The sequence below is a fragment of the Castor canadensis genome, chromosome 12, assembly GCF_047511655.1.
Source record: "Castor canadensis chromosome 12, mCasCan1.hap1v2, whole genome shotgun sequence".
NCBI lineage: Eukaryota > Metazoa > Chordata > Mammalia > Rodentia > Castoridae > Castor > Castor canadensis.
The window spans coordinates 25458445-25470433 of NC_133397.1; the positions used below are offsets into that span (position 1 = coordinate 25458445).

The 11989-nt window shown below is 40.3% G+C and overlaps 1 pseudogene; it reads left to right on the forward strand.

The window, feature by feature from the left end:
• Nucleotides 1–647: 647 nt before the first annotated feature.
• Nucleotides 648–8332, forward strand: LOC109695064 (trafficking kinesin-binding protein 2 pseudogene; annotated as a pseudogene).
• The last annotated feature ends 3657 nt before the right edge of the window (nucleotides 8333–11989 follow it).

An 11989-nucleotide genomic window follows, 5' to 3' on the forward strand; every position in this document is an offset into this window, starting at 1 on the left:
CTCTCCTACTAGCTTGAGAGGGGAACCTGTGTCTTGTGCATCAAAATGCCCTGCACAGGCTTTGACACAAGAAGGCACCTATAAGTAGTACACGGTCTGAAGGAAAGAATACAACCACAGCTAGTAATGTGGCTTGTGCATATCCTTGAATGGACTAAACAAATTCATAAGTTGGATTAATGGGGAAATCCAAGTAAGCTTCAGGCCCACTTAGATCCAGGTGCTCAGAAATATCACCAGGAAGCTACTTATGGATATGTTGAGGCTAAAAAATTATTTTTCTTAATATTTGAACAAGAGCTCTGGACCCAGGACAAACTGACTTGTGCAATCATCAAGGATCTGTTAGAAGGCCTAGGTCCAATGCCCACGTCTGGTTCAGGGAGCTGAAGTCAGCCTCACCCAAATACCACCCAGACAAGAATGGGGAGAAGATGGTTTAACAAAAGGAAAATATAAGTGTGTTTGTTGGTGTTATCAGAAGAAGAATGATGAAGACTGGATAGGCAGAAACAGTCACTGACCACCACAGGGTCTCTTGGTTTGTCTTTGTGTCCCTCTTATCCCCTCAATTATCCTGTCAGCATTCCAGGAAAATGTCACCCTCCCTTTACAGTTGTCATAGATTTCTGCAAACTGCTCCATACATGGTGGCCATCACTTCAGGCTGTTGTCTATGGGTAGTCACCCATAGACAGCTCCATCAGAATGTGGCCGGGTCTTTCAGCATGTGGGAAAGGCAAGTGTCAGAGCAGGTGGAGGCTCTGACTAGGAACCATTGTTTCACAAAGCACTGAGTGTTTGTTTGGATTAATGGCTTTCAGCGCTACCAGATTTCAAATGTAAATTAAATATTTATTGGTGATAGGTGGCAAGGAGAAAAAGTATACTTTGGGGGTAATTATTCATGTATTCCCACATATCTGTCATTGAGTCCGCTGAATTTTAATTCACTAAACTGGATACCCAAGCAATAACAATCTTATTTACAATTCATCACCCTTATATTGTGCTCTGGTATTTACAGAGTCTTCTCATGCATTATTCATTTGGGTTTTAAGTCACACACCTGTGTGAGGTGAGAGTTGTGATTCCCATTTTACAGGTGAGGAATATGAGACTCAGACAAGTGATCTACCTACAAGTAGCAAAGCAGGGTTGGAATCTACTCAGTATAATTCCAAATACATAGAGTTGGCCAAGACATCACTCTGCTCCTCACCGCCTTTCCTTATCAGCACCCTTAAAACCTGAATTAAGGAATTTTCAAGTTATCAAGCCTTTTCATGAGCAAAATCTCATCTTATTTTGACGATAATTCGCAAGTCAGATATTATCCCCTGTTTTCAACACACACTTTCAGATCAAGAATCATGCCTGTGAGTAAACTTAAGACGTGAGCATGAGATAGAAGGTTTTGCTTGGCCTGATACTATTTCCCTCAAAAATATTTTACCGTGCCCAGCTTTCTAAGAGAGATCCAGATGAATACCAACTTGTAGCTGTGTCTGATCATTAATCAAATGATCCACATGATTGTTGTAGAGACTTTCCTCCAAAGCACTCTCTCAAAATGAGCTATTCTTTCATTTCAGTGCAAGTTCCCAGCCATCATTCTCACAGATAATTGTCTATTTGTACAAACCAAATTTCTGACCTTTTCAAATTTTCATCCGTCTTCCAAATGATGGGCCCACTTCCTGCATGTGCCTGACCTTCAAGAGTTCTCCGGTGTCAGCTGACAGCCCTTTTTCTTGACCCACTTATACTTCCTTTTACATGTCAAGTGTCTCATTTGAAGATTTATTTAACCTCACAGAGAATTTTATGAGTTCTTTGCTCTTGATAATGGCCAATCATTTCCCACCACCAGGAAATCAAGCGCTTCTTAGTGTAGCTAGGGAGCCAGAATAATTCACTCACCTGAGATATACTTTGGCTGTAAGGTGAACTGCCTTGCCATGAGACTCTGCTAAGACCATTCCCAAGTAAGTCATTCACCCTACTTCATATCACGTCATATCACATCATAGAAGACTAGGGTTTGAAAGGGCCAATCGTTACCCAACTTTTCCCATCTTCAGATGAAAAAATTAAGATTGTTTTTGAAGTCTATGATAAAAAATTTGAAGTGTGAAAACAAGACTTCTAAGGTTACAGACAAGATCCTTCATCCTCAAGGAACCACTTTGGAAAATAATGACCTATTTTGAGCATTGGGACCCTCTATCTTGTACATTTCCACATAAATTATTTGTTCAAAGGGGTTTCATTATGATATTTCTATACATGCATACAATATACTTGGATCAAATTTACACCTCCCCCCTTTTATTTTGTGGTACTGGAGCTTGAACTCAGGGCCTCCACTTGCTAGGCGGGTGCTTTACCACTTGAGCCACTCCTCCAGCCCTACTTTTGCATTGGGTTTTTTCAAGATAGTGTCTGTGATCTTCCTGATCTCTGCCTCCTGAGTAGCTAGAATTACAGGCGTGAGCCACCGGTACCTAGTCTTAACCCTTCCCCTTTTTCAGTTTTTAGTGGACTTAATTATGATATTTTCATACATTATCAAAAAAATACCTCACTATCTGCTTCTTTGCCAGTGTAGTTATCTGTTTTAACAAGTCAAACTCAATAATGTTCCCGGCCATTTTAATGTGACAGAAAGAGCTCTAAGTCTGGACTCATGAAATTGGAGTTATTGTCCTGGCTCAGCCACACCTGATCCGGGAAAACCAAAAGACCTTTAGAGATTTATCCTGATCTCGAAAATGGGTGTAATATGCCAGTCCTCACTGCGTTGCTGTGGTATCACATGAGCTCATGTATGTAGGTGGAAACTGCTATTGCCACCCCCATCACTTCTGGAGGATTGCTCTAGATTGGGAGAATTTGTTTGGGCCAAAGGTAAATAAAAGTGATCTTTTAAAATGTCTGGGAATTTTGGCCATCTTTCTCTTTAGTGCAATGGGCCTGGGACAAATGGGAGGATGAGTAAAGAGTACTGTTGCACTTTAAGAATGGATAAAGGACATTATTGCAATGGTGAGGCATTGACATGCGTGAGCGCTCCTGCAGATCTGAAAACTAGGAATAAAGAAGGGGCCTATGCTTACACTGACAGAAGAATCCTCAGTGAGGTCAGACCTTGGAATGCCTAAGCTCACCCTATCCTACCCCTCAAAACTTCTCTGCCCCCTCCTGCTTATGCTGTGAAGGATGGAGTCCCTAGTTTGAGGCAAAGTTAAAAAAAAAAAAAAGTGGATTCTGGTGTCAGTCCAATCCCTGTGATGAAAAGGGTACGAGATTTAATTTTTTAAAAGATGAAAGCTCTGTATTTTGGACAACTGAAGAAATCTCTCAGAAAGGAGGCAAAGGAGAGACCATAAGCACAGGAGACTAAGTATCAGAGTGTATCTCTGAGAGACCCCTATGAGTTTAATTACTTGGTTGTTTGCTTCCCCTCCCCAACTCCCATGTACTATAGAAGCAATGAAAGCAAACACCAATTCACCTTTTTTACTCCAACTCTGTAATTATCTTCAGTTACATTCCTCAGCCATTCGGTCCAGCGTGAGATGGGATAAAAGGAACAGAGCAGTATAGGGAAGTATAGCCTTCTCCAAGTTGCTTCTTCACTGAGCTCTACAGACTGTCACATCCTCACCCTGTGTGTGACAGCAATCCCCAAGTTCCATATGGTGACAATAGTCAGAAGAAGAGGACCCATGGCAGACCTGAGAGGGAGGAGGATCTCCTCCCCACCCAGAGAAGAGGATGCCAATAGGCAATTTGGTAGAAGCTATTAATCTAATCCCCCATTTCTCTAAAGGCACTGAAAGGTGACCCTTGAAGGGGGCAAAACTGACCATTGAAGGGGTAGAAGCTGACACAGGTGACAAATATGTGGCAGTATCCTCTGTAAACATCCAAGTCTTGATAAGAAAGATGAGTTGCAGTTGTACTTTCCCTTCTGTGACTTTCACTCCCTCTAGGCCTCCTGTGGTGCAATCTAATTGTCAGAGAGCAGCCAGCTGCTCCCAGGCCCCATCCACAGCCCCTGCCCACGAGGTTTCAAATGATGCTCTCCTGGTACCCAGCAAGATGGAGAAAACTTGGCCTGATGTGACAGCTCAGATCACTTTCCAAATATCTCCTTCCCAGTTACTGGACATAGCCAGAGGCCTTCTGGGTACTCGGCTTCTCCTATCTCAAGTGATCTTGCTGTTTCCCACTACCTGGAACAATAGCACATATCTATTATAGTAAAATAGCTCCTATTTCTTGGCTCACCACTACCACAAGGCCCTCTTGGGAGCAATAAACTGTGTGCTCATCAAAGACAATCACCTCACTCCCTCTTGATTAACCTCTTTAAAACCCAAGCCACTATTCCCAAGAGTAAAAAAAACCCTCCTCAGAGTGAATCATGAGCCATTGCCAGCCTCTCTGTGCTCCCAACTTTGGTTCCACAAACATGAATAAAGCCTTCGCGGTGCCAAGCAGCCATCCTGGGTCAATTTCCCTTCTTGAAGAGGCACCTTGCAATTGTGGGGTTTAGCTAAGGTCACAGAGTTGGAGCAAGGGCTTTCACCCCCAGACCATAATAGGTGAGATATATCCTCATCTTTCAGTGCAGGAATCAATGGATGATGTCTGATGTTCATAAATCAGGAAACAGCAATCCACACATTATTCAGAGGTGTGGAAATAAACTCCAATCGAACCAAAGCCAGAGAGAGTCATGAACGTTGTCTTCAGGGAGCAATATTTGAGCGGACAAAGAGGTGGGTAGCAGGTCATTGCTTCTCATTTTGAACCTGTGAATATTATTCAATTTTTAACCATGTGCATTACTTTTTTCAGGCTGATTCAAACAAAAAAGTAAATAAAAGGATTAAAACAAGTTGAAAATATGATGTGTGAATTATAGATTCAGAGAATCTATAGAATTGAAAAAAAAAAGAATCTGAAGAGTCTTTCCTTTAGTTCACCTTTAGCCTCCTGCATGTTTAGGTATGGGGAAAACAGGCTCAGAAGAGGGATTACTTGGCCTAGATTTTCCGAAGGATTTTTTCTTATAATTTTATCTCAATGAGACAGTCCCACAGCCATGGTTGAAGCAGGAAAGTAGAGCAGGGAAGAGCAAGGACCAAAATTTTCCTCTTCCGTTGTGCCTGGAGGTCACATGGGTCCTGTTAGCAGAAGTAGTTGCCACTCTTATAATGGCAGTCCCTATAGTGACAGGACATCCGTTGAGAGATGGGATGTTGCTCTGGGGAGTTGGGCTATTGAAGCTGAGCTTGTTGATAAGGAGAAGAGTGTTGTAAGGAAAAGGTTAATCTCTACATTGAAAAGACCTTGGTTGGCAGTACTCTGGTTCTGTGATCCTGGGAAGGCCACTTGATATCTCTGTGTCTCATTGTTCTGATCTATAAAATGAGGATAAAAAAGATTGCCTACTTCCTAGGAATGTTGGAAGGGATAAATAAGTGAATATATTTAAGCACTTGGAATAGTGCATGGCATATAGCATTGTTAACTTCCCAATATATTACTACACCAAACCCCTAAGATTTTATTTTAAGATATACAGATAAATGGAGAATGTTTGTGGATCTGAAGTTGTGAAGCACATTGAAGAAAAAAAAAGATGTAATAAGCTAAGATTCCACAGAATATCTTACACCTCCCAGGAAGATGGTGCAAAAACTGCATGAAAAACTCATGCCAAGAAGCCAGAGGGGACACAATAGGCACTACACCAAGTTTTCTTACCACTGTGCCAAGAAACAACTGATGGCTACCCATCACCTGGAAAGAAACAAGCATGTCCCATGATCATGGGAAAGAATCTTATCACATAAAGTGAATGCAGAATCAAGAACTATCAGGTGGACTCTTGGGGATATACCCAAAAGACTGTTACTCCAGAGGCACCTGCACATCCATGTTTATTGCGGCACTATTCACAATAGCCAAGTTATGGAAACAGCCAAGATGCCCCAGCACTGACGAATGGATTAAGAAAATGTGGTATCTATACACAGTGGAATTTTATGCAGCCATGAAGAAGAACGAAATGTTATCATTCGCTGGTAAATGGATGGAATTGGAGAACATCATTCTGAGTGAGGTTAGCTTGGCTCAAAAGACCAAAAATCGTATGTTCTCCCTCATATGTGGACATTAGATCAAGGGCAAACACAACAAGGGGATTGGACTATGAGCACATGATAAAAGTGAGAGCACACAAGGGAGGGGTGAGGATAGGTAAGACACCTAAAAAACTAGCTAGCATTTGTTGCCCTTAATGCAGAGAAACTAAAGCAGATACCTTAAAGCAACTGAGGCCAATAGGAAAAGGGGACCAGGAACTAGAGAAAAGGTTAGATTAAAAAGAATTAACCTAGAAGGTAACACCCACGCACAGGAAATCAATGTGAGTCAAAGCCCTGTATAGCTATCCTTATCTCAACCAGCAAAACCCCTTGTTCCTTCCTATTATTGCTTATACTCTCTCTACAACAAAATTAGAGATAAGGGCAAAATAGTTTCTGCTAGGTATTGAGGGGGGGAGTGGGAGGGGGTGGAGTGGGTGGTAAGGGAGGGGGTGGGGGCAGCGGGGAGAAATAAACCAAGCCTTGTATGCACATATGAATAATAAAAGAAAAATGAAAAAAAAAAAAAAAAAAAGAACTATCAGGTGGGATGAACATAAAAGATAACTCTCAAAGGAAAAAAACTTCAATGGGGGGAAAAATTAATAGGGAAAAAACTTAAACCCTCTTCAAAATAATTGTCTTGGGTTCTTCAAAAGTATCAAAGTCTTGAAAAGCAAAAAAATAAGTCCAAGGAACTGTCAGATTGCAGAAGTAAGGGAAAAGTCCAACTCAAACTGGAATCCTGGATTAGATCCTGGACCAGAAAAAATATATAATAGTGAAAATTGGTGAAATTCAAATGAGTTCTATAGATTAGTTAATAAATCTGAGACTGGGTCTCCTTCAAGTGTCCCCAAATGTGTGGGGGCTGCTGTTGACCTGACCCAGAATCACGAAAGATCTGAGGTCACTAAGTGATGATGTTGAGAAGTCACCCACCCATCCTGCCATGCCCAGGTGGTCACTGCAGTGGCAGCAGCTTTGGCTGCTGATCTCAGCTGCCATGACTTTATGGGGACAGAGGATGAAGGACAGAGGACACAAGCCGATTTTGGTCATGACTGTCCACAGAATGATAATCACATATGCAGATGTCTCTTGCCTAATCAGAGAAAATCTGTCTTAAAGAAAACACCCACATGAACACATCTATTTCTTTATTAAGTGTCTTAATGGATTTCCTGTACTCTGATTCATCAAGAGCTGCCCTCCTCAACCAAGAAAGAATCTTTCATGAGTGAATCCCAGAATGCCATTTTTAACATCACCAAAAGGTGAAGAAAATATCGAAGCCAGCAACAGGGATCTTCCTACCACCTATTACTTCAGCAGGTGAACTAGTTACAGCTGCAATGTCAAACCCATGAAAGCGTGTCTCATTCACAAACTTGACATTCATCTTTGCATCTGTAGCATATTATATCCCTCTGCTATCACTCAGTTTACTCCTAGCTACCCTGTGGAAGTAGTGGGAGCAGTTCAAACACAGCTGTGAATCCTCCTACCATGCCTTACAGATTCAGCATTGGTGACTCCATGATGAACTAATAAGTTTCTCCTGTAACTTTCAGTAGCAACATGAGCTTGGCTAACCATCTACAAGAGCAAGGCATCTCTGCTAGATTGTACTGCAGCCCAATTTTAGGGAACCCCCTCCTCCAACCTCTCCCAAAAGGCCTGGCTACTCCTTCCACACCACCAAATTCCCCATCTCACTCAACATACCCTTCTCCCTTGACCTTTGAGTGTTCTGCATCTCTCTGAAAAATTATTGGCCTCCTGATCAGTGAAACATTCCTCCAGGGAGTGTATAGCTTGAGAACTTCCTGGAAAGCCCCTGATGTTGGTCAACTGAAAATGAACTTAGTAGAAAGACTGAAGCCATAAGGTGATAATCATATGGTGATAGCCATAGTGGTTAAGACCCATGACACAAGACCCATGACAACCAGGAGAATGGAAAAAGCCAAGAGGCAGAAATCTGTCTTCAAAAACCAGACTCTTGTGTTTATTTAAATTCAGGTAGCAATTGATTGGGTGATCTGAGAAGGAATAAGAATCTTGCAGTCATGATAGTTAACTTTGACATCCCAGTTTACACAGTCTCACCCAAAATGAGCATCCTGAAGGAGGACCCAGGCTCAGTGCTATCTGACTTCTTGTAGAAATTAGCACATGAAGGGTGACCCGCACTGATACAGGATATCTGGTCTGACTTGAGAGAAAAGGAATGTTGCAGAAGGGTTGTGAATGTGGAGAAGGGGAAGTGGAGGAATGGAAACAAGATTGGGATGAGGTCCTCATGGATGAAGTCTAGAGAGTTGAAAGTGTAAATGAAGGGACCATGAGTGTTTGGAGAGAGGAAAAAAAAGAAAGGTTTGAGATCCTCCTTCAGCTGAGTTTTCTTGTCTTGAAAAAGAACCATGAATAGAAAATAAATTCAGTAATACTGAAACATGATAGGACTGGCTGAGAGCTCAAGTGGTAGAGAGCCTGCCTAGCAAGCCTGAGGCCCAGTATTGCCAAATAAGTAAACAATGAATGAATAAATAAATAAAGGAAGTCTTTAAAAAAAAACATGACAAATACTGCACTTACTGGTACCTTTACTTCTGGTGAACAAAAGCAAGAAGAACCTGCGTAGAAGGACAGGGAGAGGAAAGCAGTAGCTTTGTTGCTGGGAGATAGCTATTCCAAAGAGTTGGTATAGAGAACTCAGTATTCATAGTAGTGAGTCCCTTTCATGCTTCCCTGGTTAAACTATGTGGCCATCTAATAGTGTGCTCACAGCATTAGCAAAACAAGGAATTTTATATTTTCATTAGATCAGAAGAAGAGACTCCCTTTTTCCTTTGTTTTCAGACCTTTGAGCCACTAGGAGCCCAAACACCACTCAAATTCTTTTATATAAATTATTGCTAAAAGTTCACTTTTAAAATTTGTGTTTTTCACCATCTCTGGCCATAAAGGAAATGTAAATCAAAACCACACTAAGATTCCACCTCACCCCTGTTAGAATAGCCATCATTAAAAACACCACTAATAACAGGTGTTGGTGAGAGTGTAGGGAAAAAGGAACCCTCATACACTGCTGTTGGGAATGCAAACTAGTACAACCACTCTGGAAAAAAAATTGGAGGCTTCCTAAAAATCTAAACATAGATCTGCCATATGATCCAGCAATCCCACTCCTGGGGATATACCCAAAGGAATGTGACAGAGGGTACTCCAGAGGCACCTGCAACCCATGTTTATTGCAGCACTATTCACAATAGCCAAGTTATGGAAACAGCCAAGATGTCCCACTACTGACGAATGGATTAAGAAAATGTGGTATTTATACACAAATAGAATTTTACTCAGCCATGAAGAAGAATGAAATCTTATCATTCGCAAGTAAATGGATGGAACGGAGAACATCATCCTGAGCGAGTTTAGCCAGGCTCAGAAGACCAAAAATTGTATGTTCTCCCTCATACGTGGACTTTAGATCTAGGGTAAATGCAGCAATGTGGTTGGACTTGGGGCACATGCTAAGGGGAGAGCACACATGGGAGGTATGGGGATAGGTAGGAAACACAAAAAACATGTTAGTATTTGATGTCCTCACTGCAGAGGAACTAATGCAGAAACTTTAAAGTGATGGAAGTCAATATGAGAAGGGGATCAGGAACTAGTGAAAAGGTCAGGTAGAGATAAATCAACTTGGGTTATAACACATTTGTACATGGAAGCAATGCTAGGAATCTCTCTGTATAGCTATCCTTATCTCAACTAGCAAAAACGCTTTGTGTTTCTTATTATTGCTTATGTCTTCTCTTCAACAAAATTAGAGATAAGGGCAAAACAGTTTCTGCCTAGAAGTGATGGGGTAGGGGGGAGAGGAAGGTGGTGGTGGGGGAGAGGGATGGGATGGGGGGTAGGGGGGAGAAATGGCCCAAACAATGTATGCACATATGAATAAATGAATAATAAAAAAATTGTGTTCTTATATAACATAAAAAACACAACAGTGTGAGTAAGGTTTGGGAGGGGTTTACTTCAACAAGGAAAATAATGGGTAAATTGGAACCAAGGAACTTGTTTTTAGAATATATCTTCTAGACAACACAGTGGCCAAAGAATCCAAACATAATTGCATGTCTTTCAAGTTTCCTTTGTGACTGGAAGGGTTTACACCAGGAGCACAATCAATAAGAATGAGGTTATGTTGTATATTTACATATTTAAATTTTTTGAGGTTTTCCAAAGTGCATTATGCATGTTTTTAATGAAAGATGACATGTATTTGCACAAAAATTCTGAGGCACATTATTATAAACTGAAGCAAAACCCAAGTGCTTACTTCAAATGTGTGTTGGGGTTTTTTGTTTGCTTTTTTCCTGATGTAAATTAAATCACTGCTGCCTCATCAAAAGCAATAATATCGTATCAGGGCTTTGGAAGTAGCTCGGTAGTGTAGTGCTTGTATAACATACACTTAGACCCTAGGTTTGACCCTCAGCACCACAAAGGAAAAGAAAATTGCATCGTATCACTATTAATTTCCACATTTGTCAATTTTACTATGGTTATATGAGCTGTTAACATTTAAAGACAGTATAATGTTAGGTATATCAAAAATCTATACACTATTTTTGTGACTTTTCTGTACCTCTAAGGTTACATAAAAATCAAGTTTTTAAAAAAAAAACTCAAGACAGTCCCTAATACAGAGTAAGCGTTCAATATATGACTATTGCTGTAATGGTTATTTTTGGAAATAACATTGTTACTGAGGCAGTAATGTTATGCTGATATGACATGGTTAAATTATGCATCCATTTAATTGTGTGTTTGCAGCATTAGCAAAACAAGGAATTCCCTATATCCATAGTTCCTAGCCAATAGGCTGATTTTGTTTAAAAAAAATCCATTTGTACATCACATATTGTTTCTGTTTTATTTTATTTTATCTTGTTTTTTGGGACAGGGCCTTGCTGTGCAACCCAGTGTGACTTCACACTTGCTATTTAGCCCAGACTGTACTGAACTTGTTATATAACCCAGTCTAGACATGAAATCACAATCCTCTTGCCTCAGCCTCCCAAATGCTGGGATTACAGATGTACACTATCATGCCTGGCTGCATAATTATCTTTATATAGAGTGTGTCTTTTACATTTATCTACTAATATTTTTCTTTTTTTTTTTTGGTGGCACTGAGGTTTGAACTCAGGGCCTCATGCTTGCTAGCCATGCGCTCTACCACTTAAGCCACTCCACCAGCCCTATCTACTAATATTTTTCAAAGGCATACAAAAAGGAATTGTTAGCTAATAAAATTAACACACATTAAAGATATAGCTATAATATTTTGTACTTCTACCAAGAGGTAGAGTTTATTTCCCCATCCCTTGATCTAGGCTAATCCCATTATTTGCTTTGACCAACACTACAAAAGATAAAAAGAACTTAAAAAGCTGTCATACAGACAAACAGATTAATGTAAAAGGATGATAAATTTGTCTGACAGCTGACTTTCAAATATTAATAATGGAAACTTGAAGACGGTAGAACAGTACGTTCTTCAGGCTAAAAGCACCAAATAAGTTGGTGCTTATAATAAATGCAAATGGTCTAAAATACAGTAGAAGACAAATTCATATGATAAATCATTGATATACAATGTTGCATATCAGTAGAAAAGTTTTGAACTTTATAGTATAGTAAATATTTTTAGACAATTTGTTGTCATTATGGAGAAATATGAAATTGAACCTTGAACCTCAAGCTTCCTGCCACATATGAAATTCAATTTAGATAGATTAAAGATAAAATAG